We start from the raw sequence: 26,051 nt of genomic DNA, 5'->3' as shown, positions 1-26,051 counted from the left end.
ATGTCCTATTTGGCCTGAGAAGGCGATCGCTCCGCTTGAGAGGACACACAGTGGTGGCGTTGTACAGAGGTCCAGTCGAGTTTGGCAGGGAGGCGCTCCTGTCGTCGAGGACGCGTGGGGCTCTCTGGCGGCGGCGGCGTGATCTGAAGAAGCCGCGCCGCCTCCGTATAGGATCTGAGCACTCTACGCCTGCCCTCCATTGAAAAATGAGGGCAAATGGATGGCCCCATTGGTATGGGATGTTCATAGTGTGGAGCTTTTCCGTCACCGGTTTAAAGGCCCTCCTCCGCTTCAGAGTGTTGGGGGCTAGATCTTGGAAGTTCTGGATCTTATGTCCCTGATACCGAAGATCCGGTTTATCACGCGCTGCCCTCCAAATAGCTTCCTTCTCCGTAAAGAAGTGGACCCGCGTCAGGATGTCCGGCAGAAGGCCCCGGGGGACCAGAGACTTGTGCTCTATCCAGGGTCGGCGGTGAGGCACTCTCTTCCCCCCACACCTCGTGGAGGAGCTGCGCCACATATTTAAGGATGTCCTTCCCCTCCTCTCCGAGCGGAACGCCCCAGATGCGGAGGTTGTTCAGACGGCTCCGGTTCTCCAGATCCTCCTGCTTGACCTGGAGTTCTATGTTCTGCTCTTCCAGAGCCGCCAAACTCTGCCATAGCTGCTCCTGGTCCTCCGTACGGGCATCCATTGTTTTTTCCATCCCATCGACTCGGTCACCCAGGTCCGTGACTTCTTTCCGTAACTCCGTCACACATGTGTGCACCTCAGACCGGAGGGAACCGATTTCCATTTTGAGTTCTGCCATGAAGGTGGTCATGAACGCCTGCGTGACCAGCAGTACGTCAGTCGCCGGCTGGGAAGGACCCCCAGAAGCCGCCGGGGAGCCCGCTTTACCCCACATAGCCACCACCGTATTATCTCTGGGAGTCGTAGTCGGTTCCGCCCTGCCCCCCCTAGAGCGTGTCATCGCCAGCCCGGGACGGGTTATGAACCAACAAGGGGCGGCGAGATGACCCCCGCAGTACTCAAGAAGTCACGGGCCCGTACCGCTTCGCCAAGCCCCCAGGAGTGGTGTAGGGAGTCGGGGACAAAGCGGGGCACAGGAGAGTAGCGCTGGTATGGCTCCCCTCCCCCCAATGAGAGGGAGAGAGACGTGGCACACGCGTACTGCAAGCGATTCTCCAGGGGGGGAACAGCGCCTCCAGTCAGGTCCGAGACGTGCCCTATATCTCTCTATTGCAAGCTGCCTCTGGGTTCAGGAGGACCAAGCACCACACGCAGACCAGGCCAGAAGACAAACCGCAAGACCACCCCTGCCCCGCTCAGGCCCCCAACCCCTCAATGAACACAGCACTGTGCCGCACAAGGCCCGCTACGGTCAGGGACACCGGGCGGTCAGGTTATGGTAAGCTAGTAGTCAAGGCCCCAGAAATAGCAAAGTGGCACACAGTGGAGAGGCCCAGACTAACTAGAGGGCATAACACTACACATTAGCGGCTATTCGTATAGGAACCCCCCACAGGAAAGTAACATAGGCACCAAAGGAGCTTGGAGGACGGCCTGAGAGCTTCTCCGCACCACACTCCCCGCTAGCAGCAGCGGCCCCCACCAGAGGCAAAGTGCACTAAACAAGTCTGCACATCCCCCAGGGGCGGATTCAGGGGGAGGAGCAGGGACCCCGAGGACGCCGTCCAGATGTAACACAAAGGGGCTCCAACAACCCCCGGGCAGCCAAAAAGAAAAAAGGGAAAGCAAACAAGGCCTCGGGACGGGGCACCAATCCAAGTCAGTCCGCCCAGCGTCCTCAGTCAGCACAATATAGCGGCCCACAGGAATATGGCACGTTTCACCAACGAGCCCGGCCGAGCATCCCACGTTGGGGGCCCCCACAACACCCCCAGCTCACAGTACACCAGGGGGGCCCCAGGTCGATCCTTGACCGGAGGATGACTGCCGGCACCCGGAGTACGCGCTGTTACTGTGCCCAATACTGGAGGAGGCCAAAATGGCGGGAGGGAGGGGACGCGCACCAAAGCCAGCACTCAGCCCTGAGTGACACCGCAGCCTCTGCCAGCCCCCGCCAAGTCTGTCCCACAACTGAGAGCCGCTCACCCGTCCACAGCTCCTCTCCGTCGGGACCCCGCAGTTCCTCTGGCCGCCGCGCTGGTCCCCAGTTAGCTCCAGATCTCAGGCCCAAGTTCCGCTTAGCCAGCCAGACCCCGGTGATGCAACGGCGCTCGGATGGGCCCCGTTGTCGCCGCTCTGTGGAGAGGGGGGGTGGCTGGGCACCCGCACCGCTCGAGGCCTCCAGGAAGAAGGAGTCATAGGCTGAGTCTCCCCCAGCCGCAGTCCCCAGGTGCCACTCTGCGCCGTCACCAGGGGGAAGCGCCAGCAAAACCGCCCGGGTGTCCCAGCAGCGGGCCCCCCACAGCACCAGAGCCTCTATCACGTCCGGCGGCCCCGGACACACCGCCTGCCCATGGTCGCGTTCCTCCCGGGCTCCGTCAGCAGCCAGATGCCAGGGCAAGCCTCCGGCGGGAGAAAATGGCGGCTCCCGTCCAAGGCCGAAAGGCAGCTCCGGCCGTTCCTCAACTGCTCCGTGGGAGGGGGCGAGACTCCTCAGACCCAGCAACAGGACGTCAGCAACAGGTAAGCATCCCCCGGACCGCCAGCAAGTGTCCGGCGGCCCCCACTGGCCTCCGCACGTCTGAGGGAGTCCCGGCGCCGAGGGCTCAAAATTGCTGCCGCAGTCTCAGGGCCTCCGCACCGCCGCTATCTACCGTCCGTTATGTCACCCTGGGGGCCAGGCCACCACTCCACTTGCAGCCCAGGTGTCAGCAGAACACAGGTAACCCCCGGATGGCAGGTAGGGTCCCCTTAGCTCCGCATTAATGGCCTATGGCGGTGATGGGCGGCGGGAGCTCCTCCAGCGCACGTCTCACCACATCGCAGGTCAAGCCACGCCCCCCTCTCCCATGACTTTTAATATTTATTACTGCCTCACGTGGCCTTCCCGGGCTTCTATACTTATTGATCGTACTTGCATGTTCCTATTATTTAATTCCTTCTCGTCATGGGCCCTCCTAGGCCTTTCTATAATAAATTGTGCTTGCATGAATTTTTGGGTTGTATTTTTTAAATGTCACGTGCTTTCGTGTCTGTTCTTAGACATTTTATGCGTCATGTGGCCCTCCCAAGTCTGTTTTGCTTTATTTTTGTGGGGTACATGCTTTGCGGTTCATCGTATTTGCTCCCTCATAATTATCCCATGACTTTTAATATTTATTACTGCCTCACGTGGCCTTCCCGGGCCTCTATTCTTTTTGATCGTACTTGAATGATCCTATTAATTCCTTCTGCGTCACAGGGCCCTCCCAGGCCTTTCTTTAATAAATTGTGCGTGCATGAATTTCTGGGTTGTATTTTTGAAGTGTGCCACGTGCTTTCGTGTCTGTTTTTAAAAAAATTACGTGCTTGATGGTATTTATTTGTGCGTCACGTGGCCATCCCAGCTCTATTTTGCTTTATTTTTGTGGGTTACGTGCTTTGTGGTTCATCGTATTAGCTCCCTCCTAATTCTCCCATGACTTTTAATATTTACTACTGCCTCACGTGGCCTTCCCAGGCCTCTATTCTTAATGATCGTAATATTTTTTTTTTCTGCGTCACGGGGCACTCCTAGCCCTTTCTTTAATAAATTACGCGTGCATGAATTTCTGTGTCATATTTTTGAAGTGTCTCAGGTGCTTTTGTGTCTGTTATTGGAAATTTTACGTGCTTGATGGTATTTTTTTCTGCGTCACTTGGCCCTCCCAGCTCTTTTTTGCTTTATCTTTGTGGGGTACATGCTTTGTGGTTCATCGTATTTGCTCCCTCCTAATTCTCCCATGACTTTTAATATTTATTACTGCCTCACATGGCCTTCCCAGCCCTCTATTCTTATTGATCGTACTTGCATGATCCTTTTAATTCCTTCTGCGTCCCGGGGCCCTCCTATACCTTTCTTATAAATTTTACGTGCTTGATGGTATTTTTTGTGCGTCACCTGGCCCTCCCAGCTCTGTTTCGCTTTTTTTTTTCTCCCATGAATTTTAATATTTATTACTGCCTCACATGGCCTTCCCAGGCCTGTATTCTTATATATTGTGCTTTCATAAATATATATGTTGCATTTTTGTGCTACGCCACGTGCTTTGTGTTTCAACATACGTACTCTCGCCTAATCATCATATTTGCTTCCTTTTAATCCTCCGCTGACTTTTAACATTTCTTCCTTCCTCACATGACCTTTAGTTGTTTTTTTATGTGCTCTAGTTGTCCTATGAAAGTTTTGCCTCCTCAGACTAGCATAGTTTCAATTCATAATAATTGTTGGATTTATAACCTTGACACTAGGGTGTTGTACTGGCCCTTTATTTGGCTTAGGTTACCTAACCATTTTTCCCTCTGTCGTACATCTTTTAATCACATGTTTTCGCCAAAATACATGTTTTGGACACTTCACCACTTCATGATCAGTCTTTAAGTGCAATTGCTTCCTTTTGAAAGTGTAATGGTAATTGTTTGCCCATGATTAAAATGTTAGTCTTGATCGTTATGTATACTATGTATACCAAGGCTGCTCATGTAAATGCTACTGCTGGGCCTACAACAGTAATTGTGCCACCCACACAAGAAACTCTAAATATAAAAATCAAGCCTATCACTGCAGGGCCTGAGCGCCGTTTGTTAAACTGTCATGTTTTGAAACTGCATCCATTTGACAGGCCTTACCTCTGTATTTGTATAGACTGTACTCTATACCCCTCGCTTAAACTTTCTGCACACAACATATTTTTCAAACTACATTAATATAAGAAAGTTATTTTGGATGAACTTTTTGTGTTTGAGAAATGTTTGTGTTAGGTTGTTAAACTAATTTCTTCTTTAAGAAATGTTACTTTTTCAAAATTAATTTGCAGGAAGCATAACCAGTGATAATACACCAGCACCTGTACCATCTTCAGGACCTGTTCGATCTTCACAACCTGTTCGATCTTCACAACCTGTTCCATCTTCAACACCTGTACCAGATACACCACGTTCGGCTACATGTAAATTGTGTATACTATAGCTAATAGCGTATGATGTACATATTGGTTCCTCTTTAGAAGCTCATATGCTTTCATATATTTTTACAAGTAATCCATGCCTTCCTCTCAAAAATATGTCTTTCAACACCAAATATATGTATATTTTTATTCCTATTACAGTTACTTATCTTTAAGTAATAATTTCCCATCAATGTGTGTACTGAAATTCTCTACTCTGAAACCTATGATTGCTTTAACATTCAGGTTAGACTTTTGCTCAACATATACATTTGTTATTATGTTTTCAGTTTGCAGAATGCTACCCAACTCAGCAGCCAGTAGCCCAGATTTTTACTAATGTAATATTTCTGGGGAATTATGGACTGAAAATTGCAATGAACCTAATGGAGTCATCATGTTTGACTTTAACATTTCAATGATAAATAAGGTCTCACACTCTAGTGTTGTCCAGAACATTGGATTCTTCTTTATTTTGTTTTTTCATACAAGATCTTTCATAGATAAAGGCATATCATTACTTTTTAACATAGTATAGTAAGATATTGTCATTATAGTTGTGAATTTTCAATATTGTTTGTAGTGAAGCCATTTGAATATGTTTGCGACAGTTGTAACTGTCTAATCCTGGATCTAAAAACACCTAGACTCATGCATAATATATTGCAAACCAAGTTGTTAATTGTTAGCATTGCTCTTATGATGTTCTAATGTACATCTTTTTTTAGGTAAACAACCTTTACAACAAAACTTAAACAACGCACTACCATTACAACGCGGTCATTACAACGCAAACCATTACAACGCATTGCGCTGGGGGGCGCTCTAGGATAGGGAATAGGTTAATTTACTATCCAATAACCTTCCCTAGTGTCCACGGGGACTGGAGTTGGAATAGTAAATTAAACTATTCACTATCCAACACCCAAAAGCACTATGCGTTGTAATGGATTGCGATGTAAAAACCGCGTTGTAAAGGCAGGCGTTGTAATAGCCTGCGCTGTAATGTCATACATCCCTTTTTTTACATTTAGAGTCTGTTGAAAAGTATTGTGTTGTCTGCAACCAAGATACTTCAACAACATACATGCAAAAGTTAATGGTAAGTACCCTCAAAGAGTGTAAATGCAGAATATCAAAATTAAGTGATATTAGTCCTTGGAGTCTTTAGAACGCATTAAGTCTCCAGTTCACATTTGTCTGATACAGGGTATATATTAGTATGACTCAGATAACTGAGGCATTTGCAAGGGTCTTTTTAGAGTTACGTCCACCATGTTGGAAAGCTGGATATGCACCCTTCCAAGTTATGGAGTCATTAGGACGTTTCCACTAAGTGATGAGAGATAACTATGTTTACCATGTAAATACATATAAAGTTTTCATTTCAAAAAGCTATTGACCTTTAAACAATGCAATATTAATAACAAGTTACTTTTCACTATATTCCCAACAGGCCCAATGTTTCGAATGCAGCAGATGACTCCATCTTGAATTTATAAAACCAAATGTAAATCTTACTTACATTTTACTGGTTAGATATGTACAAAATGTATGTTTTTAAATAACATATGATCGCATGCAAGATGTCTAATTACATATTTGCACACTCCTGCAATCTAGTGTTGTGTCTGAATTATCATAAAAAATAATGTTGAGACACACTTCTTTCAGCTGTCACGATTTGCACAATCCTTTTAGAGTTGGACCAGACTTCCTCTAACATTCCTACTTAATTTTCTTTTTGAAATTAAGCAATTATTTTGTTTAGGTGTTGAAATATAAATTTAAATCTTTCTCCTCTTTGAAGGTCAACAAGCAATACCGCTCCTCTACACATTATTGTTCAATGGTAGTCTAAAACGTTGTGGTAATTCCACTATCACTAAGGTAGATATTTGACAATAGAATCTATGATATAGTTACACCACTATTCCATGGTCATAATCCAAAAGGTGTGTTTAGACTCAACAAAAAGAACAATTATGCGTTTTCATTTCAAAAAGCTATTGACCTTTAAACAATGCAATATTAATAACAAGTTACTTTTCACTATATTCCCAACAGGCCCAATGTTTCGAATGCAGCAGATGACTCCATCTTGAATTTATAAAACCAAATGTAAATCTTACTTACATTTTACTTGTTAGATATGTACAAAATGTATGTTTTTAAATAACATATGATCGCATGCAAGATGTCTAATTACATATTTGCACACTCCTGCAATCTAGTGTTGTGTCTGAATTATCATAAAAAATAATGTTGAGACACACTTCTTTCAGCTGTCACGATTTGCACAATCCTTTTAGAGTTGGACCAGACTTCCTCTAACATTCCTACTTAATTTTCTTTTTGAAATTAAGCAATTATTTTGTTTAGGTGTTGAAATATAAATTTAAATCTTTCTCCTCTTTGAAGGTCAACAAGCAATACCGCTCCTCTACACATTATTGTTCAATGGTAGTCTAAAACGTTGTGGTAATTCCACTATCACTAAGGTAGATATTTGACAATAGAATCTATGATATAGTTACACCACTATTCCATGGTCATAATCCAAAAGGTGTGTTTAGACTCAACAAAAAGAACAATTATGCACTTTCTATGCTGGACAGTATTGCTTGTAAACACCCTTTCACTGCTTTCTTCCATACCTTCAAAAAAGATTTCATGGATTTACATGCATAGTCTTTCAGGTCTGTATAGCTCTAATGTAAAACAAGCGTACTTGTTTTTCTTTTCTTTTGTCACTGACATATATAAACTCATCAGTCACTCCTATGGCAAGCTTTTACAATCCTGAATGCTGAGTGCTACGTTTTGTGTGAGAGGATGCCCATGCATAACCATGCTAAGTGTTCTTTAGCTGCATGGACACATGTAGTGTAACCTGTCAAACACTTTAAAATGCTACCCTCCCACTAGTCCTAAAGGCGGATGTAGAATTCAACCGTTCTTCATAAAATAGAATTGGATGTCACTAAGTACAAAGTATTTCTGTATTATGGAAGCCCTAATGTGTCCCTTAAAGATTCCAGCGAAGTCTAGACACATACTAACTGAAACACACCAACAATTAGTAACCTGTAAAATTTGCCAAGCAAAATCTTTCAAGGTGTGATCAATCCCAAAAATACTCCTTTGGCACAGCAAATATAGTACAACATGTAAACAACTTGCACCCCAACAACTTTGCTTGAGCTGCAACACAGAGATTGCAGGATAACCCACGTGCTGCTGCACCAAGCACATCAACTGCTGCAAAAGCATCTTCAGCAAACAGTCCATACTCACATATTGATCTTGAATTTGGTAAACTTAAATTTCTATGCATTTATTGCGAATAACTTTTGTGTTACACGAAACAGTCTATCAACCTCATCAAAACAAGAAAAAGGAGCATCGCTGTCCTCAACATTAGTTATTAGACATTCATCAAGCTTTTTTGTTGTAAGAACTACCCCATCCGAAGGCAGTGGAACATTTGCACACTTGCTGCCTTTCTTGGCTGGGGTTATCATTTATTCTTGAATTTCATATTCTGATTCAAAGTCAAGCCCCATTATCGAGTCTTTTTGTTGTAGCTACTACCCTGTCCGAAGGCAGTGGGAAATTTGCACACTTGCTGCCTTTCTTGGCTAGGGTTATCAATTATTCTTCAAGTAATTGAAATTCATTCAAAATGCAGGCCCTTTATTCAGCCTTCTTGGTAACTACTTCCCGTGAATGGCAGTGGGTAATTTCCACACCTGCATCCTTTTTTGCGATGCACAGTCTGTGTAATCAGCTGGGTATCCAAAGATCTTCTTCCCTGATAAGGCAGTGGTTACTTTGCGCGTCTGCACCCTTTCTAACTTTTTACCTTATTAATCTTCCATTAAATGAACACATCATCCACACACTTACTTGCTGCCTTTTTTGGCTGAGGTTATCAATTACTCTTTAATTTCATACTCTGATTCAAAGTCAAGGCTCTTTATTGAGCCTTTTTCATTTAGATACTACCCCGGTAGAAGTCAGTGGGAAATTTGTGCATTTGTTGCCTTTCTTTGCAGGAGTTATCAACTATAATCAATTTCATATACCTATTCAAAGTGCAGGCCGTTTATGAAACCTTCTTGTTGTATCAACTACCCCGGCCGAAGGCAGTAGGAAATTCGCGCATTTGCTGCCTTTCTTTGCAGAGGTTATGAACTATTGTTCAATTTCATATTCCTATTAAAAGTGCAAGCCCTTTATCGAGCCTTTTTGTTGTAGCTACTATCCCAGCCGAAGGTGAATACTCCAAAAGTAATCTTTAAAATTTGCCAAACAACTCTTTCAAAGGGTGATCCATCCGAAAAATACTTCTTTAGCACAGCAAATATAGTGCGACACGTGAAGAACTTGCACCTCAACAACTTTGCTTGAGCTGCAACACAAAGATTGAAGGGCAACCCACTTCCTGCTGCACCAAGCACATCAACTGCTTCAACAACATCTTCAGCAAGCAGTCCTTACTCACATATAAATCTTGATTTTGGTAAACTTAAATTTCTAAGCATTTATTGCAATGAACTTTTCTGTTACGTTAAACAGTCTATCAACCTCATCAAAAACAAGAAACAGGAGCATCGCTGTCCTCAACATTAGTCATTAGACATTTCTCAAGCTTTTTTATTGTAAGAACTACCCCATCCGAAGGCAGTGGGAAATTTGCACACTTGCTGCCTTTCTTGGCTGGAGTTATCAATTATTGTTCAATTTGATATTCTGATTCACAGTCAAGGCCCTTTATCAAGCCTTTTTCATGTAGATACTACCCCGGCACAAGGCAGTGGGAAATTTGCACACTTGCTGCCTTTCTTGGCTGGGGTTATCAATTATTCTTCAAGTGATTTTAATTCAAAATGCAGGCCCTTTATTAAGCCTTCTTGGTAACTACTACACATGAATGGCAGAGGGTAATTTCCACACTTGCATCCTTTCTTGTGCCGCACAGTCTGTGTAATGAGCTGGGTATCCAAAGATCTACTTCCCTGGTAAGGCAGTGGTTACTTTGCGCGACTGCAGCCTTTCTTACTTTTTACCTTATTCATCTTCCATTCAATGAACACATCATCCACACATACACACACTTATTTACTGCCTTTTTTGGCTGGGGTTATCAATTATTCTTCAATTTCATATTCCGATTCAAAGTCAAGGCCCTTTATCGAGCCTTTTTGTTAAAGCTAGACCGAAGGCAGTGGGAAATGTGCACACTTTTGCAGCATTTCTTATTTTTTACATTATTCATCTTCCACTCAATCAACACATCATCCACACCTACACACACCTTGTTGATGCCTTTCTTGGCTATGGTTATCAACTATTCTTCTATTTTATATTCATATTCAAAGTGCATGCCCTTTATCGGGCCTTTTTGTTGTAACAACTACCCCAGCCAAAGGCAGTAAGAAATGTACACACTTGCTGCCTTTTTTGGCTGGGGTTATCAATTATTCTTGAATTTCATATTCTGATTCAAAGTCAAGGCCCTTTATCGAGCCTTTGTAATGTAGCTACTACCTCGGCCGAAGGCAGTGGGAAATTTGCACACTTGCTGCCTTTGTTGACTGGGGTTATCAATTATTCTAAAAGTAGCTAAAAACTCAGGAACAATATTTTCATTTACAAACAAATTGCAAAGTAATCGTATCTGTATAACTTCTTTGCCCTGTTCAGTCATTTTTCCAATTCTTATATCTTATATAATAGTTCCATAATTATCATCATTTGCTTGTCGCATATTTGTAATAAATTCCATATATTCAAAATATGACCAAATGTTAACATTTCCAATGATACATTTAATCTTTTACTTATACTACCTGTGGAGCATGACAATAAATTGCAATACCATAAGCTGTCTGGAGAAGCTTGTTGTGAAGACTCTTAAAGAAAATGAAACTTCTCATTATTGATGACGTAAGCATGGTATCAAACTTAATGTTTGCCTTAGTGCATTTAAGAATGCAGCAACTTCTTAAAAGAGAGTATGACATATTTGTCTCAATTTATTTAAGGCAGAGACAATTGTACTATATCCTCAGATTCTGTTAACTGAACAAAATAGCATTCATCGATGTTTGTGTTGAGTACTACCTTCGATATACATTACAAACAGCAGACTTCACAAGTTCAATTCAGCTTTGCATGTAAATTTCTCTTCAGTTTGTGTACTGAGAACTACCTTCAATCAATTCTGTGCTCAGTAGAGTTGACAACTCGATACCAACAGCGCCAGCAGTACAGAAAACATTCGATACAATCTTGATTTTTTTAAAACAGAGACAATTTCACAATGTCCTCAGATTTTCTTAAAGATTGAACAGTAGAAAATTCAGCCTTCATTTCTTTAATTTTGAGATATTTCTACTGTATGTCTTCAGATTTTGTTTAAATAAGTGACAAAAAGCATTCCTCCATGTCTGTGTCAACTACTGCCTTCGATCTATACTACGGACAGCAGGGGTCACAACTTGAATTCATGTTTCTATCTACACTATGCACAGCATTCAAATTAGCCTTCATTTATGTAAGCCAGAGACAATTTTATTAATGGATGGCACAAGAAGCATTTCTCAATGTCTGTACTAAGTGCTACCTTCAAATGTACACTATGAACAACAGTGTTTACCTCTTCATACCACGAGTCACATCAGTACTACAGAAAACATTGAATCCAGCCTTCCTTTACTTAAGGTAGAGACTAATGGATTCTATGTCTTCCGATTTTGTAAAAGAATGTGACACATAGCATTCATCTATAACTGTGCTCACTAAACCCTTCAATCTACACTGCGGATAGAAGGTTTCACAACTTGAATTCACCTTTCCATCTACACTAAGGACAACATTGAATCCAGCCTTGCTTTATTTAAGACAGACAATTGTTCTGTGTCCTCAGATTCTGTTAACTGTGACAAAATGGCATTCATCGATCTTTGTGTCAACAACTGCCTTCAATCTACACTGCGGACAGCAAGGTTCACAACTTGAATTCAGCTTTGCAACAAAATTTGTCTTCTATATCTGTGCTGACAACTGCCTTCAATCTATTCTGCGGTCAGTAGAGTGCAACACTTGATAGCAGGAGCTCCACTACTACAGAAAACATTCAATCCAGACTTGCTTTATTTAATGTAGAGACTAATGGATTCTATGTCTTCTGATTTTGTAAAAGAATGTCACAAATAGCATTCATCTATAATTGTGCTTACTAGAGCCTTCAATCTACACTGCGGACATCAGGGTTCACAACTTCAATTCTGCTTTCCTTCTACATTAAGGACAGCATTGAATCCAGCCTTGCTTTACTTAAGGCAGAGACAATTGTACTCTGTCCTCAGATTCTGTTAACAGTACAAAATAGCATTCATCAATGTTTGTGTCGATTAGTACCTTCGATCTACATTACAGACAGCAGGGTTCACAACTTCAATTCAGTGTTCCATGTAAATTTCTCTTCACTATGTGTGCTGAGAAGTGCCTTCAATCAATTCTGCGCTCAGTAGAGTTCACAACTAGATACCAAGAGCAACAGCACAACAGAAAACATTCAATACAATCTTGATTTACTTAAAACACAGACAATTGCACAATATCCTCACATTTTCTTAAAGTTTGAACACTAGGAAATTCAGCCTTCATTTATTTAATGCAGACAAAATTCTACTATATGTGTTTCACATTTTGTTTAAATAAGTGACAAAAACCATTTGTCTATGTCTGTTACCAACTGCCTTCAATCCACACTGCACAGGGAACATACAAGCTCAGCGCCAAAGATACTACTTACTCAGTGCACCATAAATCATCACAAAGAAGAGTGAACACTTTTATGTCACAGTGAGACATACTGTCCCTTTTAAATGGAATTGATGCAGAATTCAATCAACAAAAGACATTACTTCAATTACTGTACCTCACCCCGACCACACAGCATCACAGGGTACCTTCAAGCTCAGCACCAAAGGTATTACTAACTCAGTGCACCACAAATCATCACCACGTAACCGTATTGAATGAGATGACTTATTTAGAAAAAATATATCATACTTTTTGAAGATTTACTTCAACTTACTTCTGTGAATGTACAACCAATATTTATTAGAAAACTTGATTTTAAAGACTATGCTACCAATGCATCCTGCTTGGACCACGCATCATCGCACACTCCAATCAATCAATCAATCAATCAAACACATTTATAGAGCGCGCTACTCACCCGCAAGGGTCTCATGGCGCTGGGAGGGAGGGGTGCTGCTACTGCTCAAAGAGCCAGGTCTTAAGTTGCTTCCTGAAGGAGAGATGGTCCTGGGTCAGTTGGAGGTGGGTGGCAGCCAGGTAGGAGAAAGATCTTCCTCCGGTGGTGGTTCTGCGAATCTGTGGGACGGTGGCGAGGGCGAGGCTGGTGGATCGGAGCTGTCGGTGGGTGTGTAGAACATGAGGTGGCTGTTGAGGTATATGGGGCCCATGTCGTGGAGAGCCTTGTGAGCGTGGGTGAGGAGCCTGAACATGATCCTTTTGCTGACGGGGAGCCAGTGTAGGTCTCTCAAGTGGGCAAAGATGTGGCTGTGTCGGGGGATGTCCAGGATGAGTCGTGCCGAGGCATTCTGTATGCGCTGGAGTCTTTTCTGTAGTTTGGCTGTGGTTCCAGCGTAGAGGGCGTTCCCGTAGTCCAGTCGGCTGGTGATGAGGGCCTGGGTGACCGTCTTTCTGGTTTCGGTGGGGATCCACCGGAAGATCTTTCGGAGCATGCGTAGGGTGTTGAAACATGATGACGAGACAGCGTTGACTTGCTTGGTCATCGTGAGGGAGGAGTCCAGGATGAAACCCAGGTTGCGTGCGTGGTCCGTGGGCTTGGGGGCGGTGCCCAGAGCAGGGGGCCACCAGGAGTCATCCCAGGCGGAGGAAGATGGTCCGAGGATGAGGACTTCCGTCTTGTCCGAGTTCAGTTTCAAGCGTCTGAACTTCATCCATTCCGCGACGTCTTTCATTCCGTCCTGGAAGTTGGCTCTGGCGGTGGTGGGGTGGTTGTGAGGGAGAGGATCAGCTGGGTGTTGTCAGCATAGGAAATTATGTTTAGGTTGTGTTGGCGTGCGATGGCTGCGAGGGGGCTCATGTAGACATTGAAGAGGGTGGGGCTGAGCGAGGAGCCTTGAGGTACGCCGCAGATGATCTTGGTGGCCGCTGAGCAGAAGGGAGGTAGGCGGACTCTCTGAGTTCTGTTGGAGAGGAAGGAGGTGATCCATTCCAGGGCCATTCCTTGAATCCCGGCATGGTGGAGGCGGTTTGTTAGGGTTTGGTGGCAGACTGTGTCGAATGCGGCCGATATGTCGAGGAGGATGAGGGCAGTGGTTTCCCCGTTGTCGAGCAGGGACCTGAAGTCGTGGCTGGCTGCGATGAGGGCGGTCTCGGTGCTGTGGTTTGCTCGGAATCCGGACTGTGATGGGTCGAGGGAGCCGTTTGTCTTGAGGAAGGTGGTTAGCTGCTTGTTGATGGTCTTCTCGATGACTTTAGCTGGGAAAGGGAGGAGCGAGATTGGGCGGAAGTTCTTGAGGTCCGTGGGGTCGGCGCTGGGTTTCTTTAGGAGGGCGCTGACATCCGCATGCTTCCAGCTCTCTGGAAAGGTGGCAGATGCAAAGGAGATGTTAATGATGTTCCGGAGTTGGGGTGCGATGATAGAGTCGGCTTTGTTAAAGATGTGGTGTGGACAGAGGTCGGCTGGGGAGCCGGAGTGGATGGTGTTCATCATGTGGGTAATGTCTTCAGTTCTGACGGGGGTCCAGGCATCGAGGGTGGTGGTGGGGGGCGTTGGTTTGGTGGTTGGGTGCGTGGTCTGGGCGCCGAAGCTGTTGTGTATGTCGGTGATCTTGCGGTGGAAGAACGAGGCGAGTCCGTCGCAGAGGTCTTGCGAGGGCGTGATGTCGTTTTTGCTGGTGCTGGCGTTGGAGAGCTCTTTAACAATGCTGAAGAGTTCCTTGCTGTTGTGGAGTTGTTGTATAGTCGTTCTCTGAATGCTGTCCTTTTGGTGTTGTGGATCAGCTGGTGGTGTTTGCGGATGGCGTTCTTGAGGGCTGTCATGTTTTCTGTTGACTGGTCGTGGCGCCAGTCTTTCTCGAGGGCACGGCAGGATTTCTTGGAATCTTTGAGGTCGTTGGTGAACCACAAGGTTTTCTTGCTGCCGGGTCTGCTGGGAAGATTATTCAGTGGTGCAAGGACATCGGCGCAGTTGGTGAGCCACTGTGTGAGGTTACGGGCTGCTTCGTTGGAGTCCGTGGTGTTGGCAGGAGGATTTTGGCTCAAGGAAGTGGTGAGCTGGTCGGTGGTGATCTTTCTCCAGCATCTTCGGGGAACCTGTTGCGGGTGGTGGTGGGTCGTGGTTTTTCAGAAGTTGAAGTGGACGCTGCTGTGATCTGTCCAGTGTTGTCTGGTGGAATGGCTGAAGGAGATGTGGTTGCTGGATGAGAAGACGGGGTCAAGCGTGTGGCCGGCGTAGTGGGTGGGGGTGTTCACTAGTTGCTTGAGTCCGAGGTTGGCGAGGTTGTCTAGCAGAGTGGTGGTGTTTTTGTCATTGTTGTTTTCCAGGTGGAAGTTGAGGTCCCCTAGGAGGATGTAGTCTGAGGAGGTGAGGGCAAGCGGGCTGATGAAGTCTGCAATGGCTTCGCTGAATTGTGTGCGTGATCCCGGGGGTCTGTAGATGAGAGTACCTTTGAGGGTGGTTTTGGGGTCGGTGTGTATCTGGAAGTGAAGGTGCTCGGCGGCGGTGAGGGTGTCGTCGGCGTTGGTCGTGATGCGAATGGTGTTTCTGTGGACAATGGCGATTCCTCCTCCGGTTTGGTTGACGCGGTCCCTCTGGGTGATCTTGTAGCCTTTCAGGATGGCTATGGCGATGTCGGGGGCTAAGGAGGCGTTCATCCAGGTTTCTGTGAGGAAGGCAACGTCCGGCGCTGTTGTGTCGAGGAGGTTACAGAGTTCGACGGCGTGCTTGTGGACTGAGCGGGTGTTGAGCAGGATACACTTGAGAAGGTTGTTGCTGGTGCCTGGTCTGGCGGGTGTGGTGCAGGTCCGGGGGCAGGTGAATTTGCAGGCTTGGCAGGTGAAGGGTCCGTGGGTGCATTTCGGCATGGCTCGGTGGCAGGCGGGGGTCCGGCCGGTGTTGAGTGCATGGAGGGTGGCGGCGTCGTAACTCAGTCAGGTGGGCTGGCATCGTCGAGGGCCAGGGGTCCTGGTGCTGGGCGCTGTCCGGGAACGGACTGGCGCAGACGGGCTTGCCTTTGGCTGTGTGGCCTCCATATGAGGGGGAGAGGGAGGGGAGGCAGTCAATGGGAAGCAAGGGGGCGGGGCCGCATGGGACGCGAGCGGCAGGAAAAGTGGCACAGAGGCAAGAGGAGGCGGGGGGAGAACAGGCACAGCGGGCACACAAACAAGGGGCAAGTGGAGCAGTAGGCGAAATTAAAACACAGTCAACAGTAGGCAAAAAACAAAAACACAGTCAACAGGGAAGAAGATGACACGCAGTCAAACAGACCAGTCTGCAGGGAGGCAGCGGATAGCACGGAGCAGCAGCAGCGGCACACAGGGGGTCTGTGCGGTGGCAGAGGGAACGACCTGCCTGGTCTCAGGGTCAAGGGTCGCTCCTCTCACCACCGCGCGGCCTCCATATGAGGGGGAGAGGGAGGGAGGAACAGCTGGGAGGCGGGAGCGGGGCGGCCATTGGTAAGCGAGGGAGCGGGGCCGCATGGGACACAAGCGGCGGGAAAAGTGGCACAGAGGCAAGAGGGGGCAGGGGGGAGAACAGGCACAGCGTGCACACAAAGGAAAACAAGGGGCAAGTGGAGCAGTAGGCGAAATGAAAACACAGTCAACAGTAGGCAAAAAACGAAAACACAGTCAACAGGGAAGAAGATGACACGCAGTCAAACAGACCAGTCTGCAGGGAGGCAGCAGATAGCACGGAGCAGCAGCAGCGGCACACAGGGGGTCTGCGCGGTGGCAGAGGGAGCGACCTGCCTGGTCACAGGGTCACAAAACTTTGTGGCTTTAGATGCACACTTGCTTCCTTTCTTCGCAGGGATTATCAATTATTCCTCAATTTCATATTCTTATTGAACGTCAAGGCCCTTTATCGAACCTTTTTCTCATTTCTACTACCCCAGCCAAAGGTTAATACTCCAAAAGTAACCAGTAAAATTTGCCAAACAATTCTTTCAAAGAGTGATTCATAGAAAAAATACTTCTTTAGCACAACAAATATAGTGCGACACATGAGGAACTTGCACCCCAAGAACTTTGCTTGAGCTGCAACACAAACATTGAAGGTCAACCCACCTGCGGCTGCACCAAGCACATCAACTGCTGCAACAGCATCTCCGGCAACCAGTCCATACTCACATATTAATCTTGATTGTGGTAAACTTAAATTTATATGCATTTATTGGGATGAACTTTTGTGTTACGTGAAATAGTCTATCAACCTCATCAAAAATAAGAAACAGGAGCATCGCCGTCCTCAACATCAGTCACTACACATTTATCAAGCTTTTTTGTTGTCAGAACTATCCCGTCCGAAGGCAGTGGGAAATTCGCACACTTGCTGCCTTTCTTGGCTGGAGTTATCAATTATTGTTCAATTTGATATTCTGATTCAAAGTCAAGGCCCTTTATCAAGCCTTTTTCATGTACATACTACCCCGGCAGATCACAGTGCGAAATTTGCGCATTTGCTGCCATTCTTCGCAAAGGTTAGGAACTATTCTTCAATTTGATATTCTGATTCTTACCCTTTATGTAGCCTTTTTGTTGTAACTACTTCCCCGGCTAAAGGTAGTGATCAATTTGCACACTTGCAACCTTTCTTATTTTTAACATAATTCATCTTCCATTCAATCAACACATCATCTACATGTACACACACCTACTTGCTAACCTTTTTTGGCTACGGTTATCAACTATTCTATTTCATATCCGTATTCAAAGTACAGGCCCTTTATCAAGCCTTTTTTATTGTAACAACTATCCCGGCCGAAGGCAGTAAGAAATGTGTACACTTGCAGCCTCTCTTGGCTAGGGATATCAATTATTCTTGAATTTTATAATACAGTTGTAACGAATTTATTAAGAAAGTGAAGATTTTTTTTTTTAACGCATTTTTTCCACCTTCGGATGTTTCCAGACACGTATCGTTGTTTTGGTAGGAGAGCCGATTGCAGCGCTCGGAGGTGCTAGGACCCTGAAGACGCATGGCTGGCAGTGTTGGGGGAAGAGCCGAGTTCAGCGGTAGTCAATCCCCCCTTTGGCCGGCGTCGAGAGCGGATTTAGCGGGAGCAGCGAAGCCGGCGAGCTCAATCAGCAAGCGGCGGGCGAGGTTGTGGTGCCGTGTGCAATCCGCACTCCTCACCATCCAGTTTCGTGGTCCTGTCTACCGGTTTCGGGTCAAATTACCCGAACAAACAGCAAGTGGAGCCAGCTTCGAAAACACCGGTAAGGCGGTTCCAAAAAGGGGGGGCTGTATGGATTTGCAACTGGTGCCTTCTGTTCAAACAGCTCAGCCTCTCTCTGGAACAAGGAGTGGGACACTATTCTCTACAGTGGGGGTTGTGGAGCCTAGTTCTAAAGTAGTCCCAATTCAACCTGTTGTGAGTTTAAGTGAGACTTCAGGGAAACAATCTGTAGTCATTAGAAACAGATATCAACTAAGGTCCAAACAAGACCTGAAGTCAAAGGGGGTACTGAACTCTGCTGATAACTTTGAGAGAGGTGGTCCATCCCCTGTAACCCCTTTTAAAAGGAAGAGACAGATAGGGGTTAAGAAAACTGGGCCATCAAAGGTGACCTGCCAGCCACAGTCTCAGAGAAATACTCCATCGCTTGAGGCCTACTTTAAAATCATGGAGCGTGTGGCGGGTCCAAAGGAGAAAGCGAATGAGGTCATTCAGTCTCAGTCATTGTCCCTGCCCCTGTCCCAAACTGAATCCGAACCAGATGTAATAACATTGGAAAATCGGTATACACCTCTTGAAAACGTTCAAGAGGATGCGGAGTCAGAGACTTTAACAACATCTGGCAGAGCGGGGCCTACTGAGCCTGAAACAGATAACACACAGGATCCCCCAGCGCTTTCTCAATTAACAGGGCTGTCTAGTCTCCCATCGCCGTCACAGACACAGGTTTCAGCGGGTCCCACTCTAAACATCATGCTCCCCCAACCGAAACAGGGTCCAACAATGGTTCAGTCAGAAGGAGAAATTATTGGCTCCTTATTCAAGTCCCTCAGGAAGGATCTCCTGAGGAAATTTGAGGTCTCGGAAAGTAATCAGAGGAGCCTCCATGATAGATTCGACCACCTCGAGGCAAAATTAGAGGATATTTCTGCTCGTACAAACGTGTTAGAATCTAAGGTCTCTCTATTATCTGACTCCACGATGGACAACGCCAAAGATATAAGTTCCTTAAAGGTACAAAATCGTTCTTTAATGATGGAAAAAGAGAAACTTGAGATGCATACACGCAGAAATAACCTCCGAATTCTGAAAATACCAGAAGGAGAGGAAGTCGAGGATATTAAGGGCTTTGTGTGCAAGCTCTTACGAGAAGGGGTCTTGAAGGATCGGCCAGACATCGATTTGGAGTCAGAAATCCAGAGAGTGCACAGGGATCCCTTCAGGTTACATCCAGATCGGAAGGCCCCAAGGAAAATATTGGTCAACTTCCAAACTTACAATATCAAGGAACTGATTTTAAATAGGTGCCTCTCCAGATCCTCCTTACATTATCGTGCTAATCCTTACTTAATCCGCTCTGATATTGGGGGTCGTACTGCCCACAGACAGTGGGAATTAGGCTCCAGAATGCCAAAACTCAGGGCATTAGGTGCGCAGGTCCTGATGAAGTTCCCTGTACTGTTAAAGGTCATGTGGAACAATAAAATGTATAATTGTAACCACCCAGAGGAGGCAGACGATCTCTTATCAAAAATGAGAAAATAGCTCAGTATAAGGATATAAGTCAGCTGATCTGTGGAGTTGTTAAGAGGTGAATTAAATTGGGAGTTGATGTTAGTCACTAATAGAGCCAACAGTGTTTAAGAAATCAGGAATCACAGAGATCAATATAGAGCAGATGGAGGTTAAGAAAGGGGCAGGGGGGAAAAGGGGTCTCCCCAGATTGTTCATTTTAATAAGATATGCAAAGCAAGCATCTCCCTTTCACAAGTAGTAACTCTTTGAATTTAAAAAGGAAAAAAAAAAAAGCAAGCACGGGTTAAAAAAAAAATGGGCATAGGGAAAAAAACAAAAAAAAGAACATACATACACACGGAAAATCCTATATTAGTCATATAAGAGGGTGCAGTACCGCAGGAGCAGGGGGGGTTCCACATAGGCGAGACCAGCTCCTATTCTGATGGGAGGGTTCCCTGTGGGAGGGCTAGGGTTGGGTCATGGGGGGAAGGGTAAAAATAAAAAGTCCTCATATAATGCAAAAACCAGCAAGTCAATCAGCATAGTGAAAGGTGGAAGTGTCATTTTTTATAGAATACCATGGCTGCTAGCATGCTGAATATTAAGAAAATTCTCTCATGGAATCTTAATGGAGTCGGGAGCGTTAAGAAACAAGCTAGGGTCTGTGAAGTTTTAAAAAACTCAGAGGCAATAGTCTGTTTACTACAGGAAACGCATTTAGAGGCAAAGCTATGTAAACAGGTTTTTAGTAAATTAGGCTGGGTAGATGAGGTACTCTGTTCAAGGCAGACGGGGGCAACTAGGGGGGTAGCTATCATTACAAGAGCCAACAAGGGGATAAAAATTCGGAAATGGGATACGGATCAGTCCGGCAGAGGGTTAGTGGCGGCTATGTTAATAGATAATGCCCCTTATACCTGTGTGGTGTATTATGGGCCAATGAGGATAACTCCGACTTCCTTTTAACGCTGGAGGGAAGGCTATTACAGTATAATGCACCAGTAATACTAGGAGGGGACTTTAACTTGGTTTTTGACAGCCTATTGGATCGTACCTCCAGAGCGAAATATTCTACCACAAAAAACTCTCTCCTAGTTTTAAGAAACATTATGAAAGATTTTAATATCCTAGATGCCTGGAGAGTTAAGTATGGTGCTGTTAAAGAGTATACTTTCTACAGCAAGAAATATAAACACTACTCAAGAATTGATTATTTCTTGTTAGATCGTACCTTAATCCCAGACTTAGTGTCGATAACCCATTTACCGCTAGGCCTCTCAGATCATTCAGCGGTAGAGCTCCTATTAAACTCCAGAATCAAGCCTACTGTGGTCAGATGGACCCTGGACAGAACCCTCTTGCTGGAAAATCAGACTATGTCCAAGGTCAACGAAAGCATATCTGAGTTTTTTCTTTTTAACATAGGCACCGGCTCAGAACAACTCGTCTGGGATTCCTTCAAAGCTTACTTAAGGGGTATGTTGAGTTCCCTGATGTCTTTTAAAAGAAAATCATTAAAAATAAGAGAAACTCAAGACCTCGAAGGAATAAAAAATAAGGAACTGGAGTTGCAGTCAGCGGCCCGGATGGATAGGGAAAGTATTCCCAGGCTAGAAAAAGAACTTCTAGACCTTCAATCTCAATTCCAGGCAAGAAGTGATAAAGTCATCAAGGACAGATGGGAAGTTAGCAAAATGAAGAACTTTGAATACGGGGAGAAATGTGGAGCCCTCCTGGCCTGGAAAGCAAGGGCAGATAAGACTAGGAATAACATGGACACGCTAATCCAGCGAGTAACTGGGATTATGTTAACAGGAGATGATCTGATCAGGGAGGAAGCAAGAGGATTCTTTAAGGATCTTTATCAAGAGGTCGGTGGCATTGAATTAGAGGCGGTGGATTCTTGGTTGGGCCAGATAGATCTGCCCCAACTGTCCGAGGAGGCAAAGACCTTATTGACCAGTGAGATCACAGAAGGGGAAGTGAGGGCGCAACTGAAGAAGATGAGTAGGGCGAAAGCGGCAGGCCCAGATGGTCTACCATCAGAAGTCTACGAAGATAACTTAGAGGCAATCCTGCCTGCCCTCGTATCACTTTTTAACAGAATTCTTCTTCAAGAGGAAAGTACACCTACCTCCTGGCTCGAAGCTACTATCGTATTAACCATACCTCAAGTTCTGAGCCTTTTTTTAATGATGAGAGTTATCTTCAGAGTAATGATTTGTTGCATGCAGATGACACTAGTAGTCGTGCTTATGAGGTTAGAAATGGTTGTACTATTGAGAAAGAGAAAATTGTTCCTAGAAATGCAGAAGAGGTGTTAGCTGAGGAAGTTTTAGGTAGACGTCCTAAAGCTCTAGTGAACACTTGTAACTGTAGTAGTATTTATACTGTAAGTCAAGAATCTATTGATTATTTACGCAATTTCTTACATAACTATATTAAGAAAAGTGTTAAACAAAAGATTAAGATGTTGCAAGAATAACACCCTTGCAGAGTGGCAGAAAATACTGGCTTGCAAGGTCATTCTCTGGCTTGTCTTTCTAAAAAAGTCTTTTTCACCAATTCAGAATGTTACCAGTTCATCATACTCAAATGAGGAAATTACTCAAAACATTATATTACGCAAAAAGTCCACCACTAATGTTACAAAAAGTTGAACAGTACTCTTTTCCGTGCATCTTTATCAGATGTAATGAATGTTTCTGATGAAATTCAGCTTAGTTACTTTGGTCCTCAGGAAGACAGTGCAGAAACTGAGATATTAATAGAAGAAAATGTGAAAGAGAATGTACAATATTGTACTGTAGAAAATTATGAGCAAGATATTACAAAGTTTAAGGTGATTTCACATAAAACAGCAAATTATTCTTCTATTTGTTTTCAACGAACTCATTATAAAAATCAAACCAGGACTGTTCATCTGTATTTAAAAAGTAAAAAGGAAAATAATAATGAGTGTAAGCATTTTGCAACTTATTTGTTGGTAGAGAATTGTTTTCATTTGGGTTCTGATCAGCATATTTGTAAATATTGTTATAACAAGTTAGATGACAACAAAATCCCTGCTAGAACTGTGCATAATAATCTTGAGTTGGTAATTATTCCTTCTGAACTGATGGATTTAAATACCGATGAATCTATTCTTATTCAATGTGTGCATCCATTTCAGGCTATTGTTCGTATGGAGCCCAAGACAGGAAAATTGCCTCTTTCAGATTTACAAACAGGATTAAAGGGAAGAGTTGTATATTTGCCTCTAGATTTTTTATAAAGTTGAAACAATTGGTGTAGAAAATGTAGAAGATGAACCTTTGCTTATTCTTGTTAATGGCGTTCCTACTAGGAGTAAGAAAATCTGGCAAAAATTAGTGAATGTTAGGAAAGTGAAAAAGGCAACGTATCTGGTAAAAAAACGAATCAATATTATAAAAATGTGTATGTGAGCTGTGCTGAGTACGCTTGGGATGATTTACTTCAATTTCTTCGAGACACAAATCCAAAGATACTAAATATTAAATACAAGACAGGAGAATTGTGCTCTTTGGATCCAGTTAATGTATGCAGGTATTTCAATCATAGATTCGAAGCTATAATATCTTTTATCACCAATAAAAAAAAATTCCTCTTGGAAAGGATTTGGATTTCTTTTGGAGAAAAGAGTATCAACCAAAAGATGCTCCTCACATACATATGCTAATATGGATCAAAGATGCTCCCAAATTTACACCTTAGTCAGATGATACTGTGCTGTCTTTTATTGGAAAATATACCACATGTGATTACCCAAAAGTACACAAGATAAGGACTTAAGACAACAAGTCCTAATATTACAAAGCCATCGTTGTGGGAAATACTGTCGTTGAAAGTACAAATTTAAGGACAAGTTCTACACCAAATGTCGTTTGGATTTCCACGTCCTATAATATTGAAAGGAAGAGTGAACAGTTTTATATCATCTTTGCTACATACTATCACAAGAAAGTCTCCAAAAAATACATACAACTTAAAACGAAATGAAGAGTCAAAATACATAAATGACTACAACCCAGTCATTTTGTCCATGTGGAATGCTAACATAGACATTTAATATAATGCAGACAATTCTGTTGCTGTTCCTCGATATCTAACACCTTACATAACAAAATCAGAAAAGACATAACTGAAGGAGATGTGAGAAGAGATTTCCTACAAGAAAAGTCTAACTAAAAAATTATATATTTACAGTTTAAAGATGTTATCTCGAGAAATTGGAGCTTATGAATGTTCAGATCGCTTATCATCAGCCAAATCTTTACTCCAAATCTAGAAGAATCATTTGGCTGAGTCTAAGTCTTCATGCAACACAAAATCGAGTACCTAAATCTGTACAAGAAATTCAATATTTAACTGAAAAAAGCCAGAAAGTATACGTATTATAGTGTATTGGTTCATAACACTTCCTATTCCAACTGTTCAAAGATCCCTCCCTTTTTATTCATTCTACTTTGACTTCCTAAGAAGGACCATCTCTACTGTGAATCCTGTCAAATAGAAGGAAGATCACCATAATAACAGCAATGAACTCATCTTCCAGCTTTTCTTCCAAAAGATATTTAATTCCTGAAGAGCCTCCAAAGAGGAAGAAAAAAGTTCTAATTTGGAACTCATTTACTATCCCTCAAGGGCAAAAAAAGGTTAATGCTCCATTAGTAACCTGTAAAATTTGCCAAACAACTCTTTAAAGAAGTGATCCATCCACAAAATACTCCTTTGGCACACCAAGTATGATGCAACATATCAAGAACTTGCACCCCAATAACTTTGCTTGAGCTCCAACACTGAGGTTACAGGAAAACCCACCTGCTGCTGCACCAAGCACATGAATTGCCGCAGCAGCATATTCTGCAAGCAATCCACACCCACAAATTGATCCTGATTTTGCTGAAATTAACATTCTATGCATTTATTGTGATGTACTTTTGTCTTACAGGGAACAGTCTATCGACCTAATAAAATGCAGGGAGCAGGAGCATCGCTATGCTCAACATTACTTTTTTTGACATTATCTTGTAATTGGTATCAACTACCCCAGCCGAAAGCAGTGCTAAATTTGCACACTTGCTGCCTGTCTTGGCTGGGATTATCAATTATTCTTCAATTTCATATTCTAATTGAACGTCAAGGCCCTTTATCGAGCCATTTTTTCGTAGCTACTACTCCAGCCGAAGGTTAATGCTCCAAAAGTAATCTGTAAAATTTACCAAACAACTCTTTCAAAGAGTAATCCATCCAAAAAAGACTTCTTTGACACAGCAAATATAGTGCGACACGTGAAGAACTTGCACCCCAACAACTTTGCTTGAGCTGCAACACAAAAGTTGCACGGCAACCCATCTGCTCTGAACCAAGCACATAAACTGCTGCAACAGTAGCTTCGCAAAGCAGTCCATACTCACATATTAATCTTGGTTTTAGTAAACTTAAATTTCTATATATTTATTGCAATGAACTTTTCTGTTATGTGAAACAGTCTATCAACTTAAAAAAAAACAGAAAACAGGAACATATCTGTTCTCAACATTACTCATTAGACATTTATCAAGCTTTTTTTGTTGTAACTACTCCGACCGAAGGCAGTTGGAAATTTGCACACTTGCTGCCTTTCTTGACTGGGGTTATCAATTCTTCTTCTTGTAATACAAATTCAAAGTGCACACCCTTTATTCATCCTTCTTGTTACCTACTTCCCATAAATTACAGTGGGTAATTTCCACACTTGCATCCTTTCTTCCGACGCACAGTGTGTGTAATGAGCTGGGTATCCAAATATCTACTTCCATGATAAGGCAATTGATACTTTGCGCATCTTCAACATTTCTAACTTTTTACCTTACTCATCTTCCATTCAATGAACACATCATTCTCATGTACACACACTTACTTGCTGCCTTTCTTGGCTGCAGTCATCAATTACTCTTCAATTTC

Source organism: Lissotriton helveticus, chromosome 7, assembly GCF_964261635.1.
Source record: "Lissotriton helveticus chromosome 7, aLisHel1.1, whole genome shotgun sequence".
NCBI classification, from domain to species: domain Eukaryota; kingdom Metazoa; phylum Chordata; class Amphibia; order Caudata; family Salamandridae; genus Lissotriton; species Lissotriton helveticus.
The sequence above is the reverse complement of the archived record's forward strand: the minus strand, read 5'-3'. Positions refer to the sequence as shown.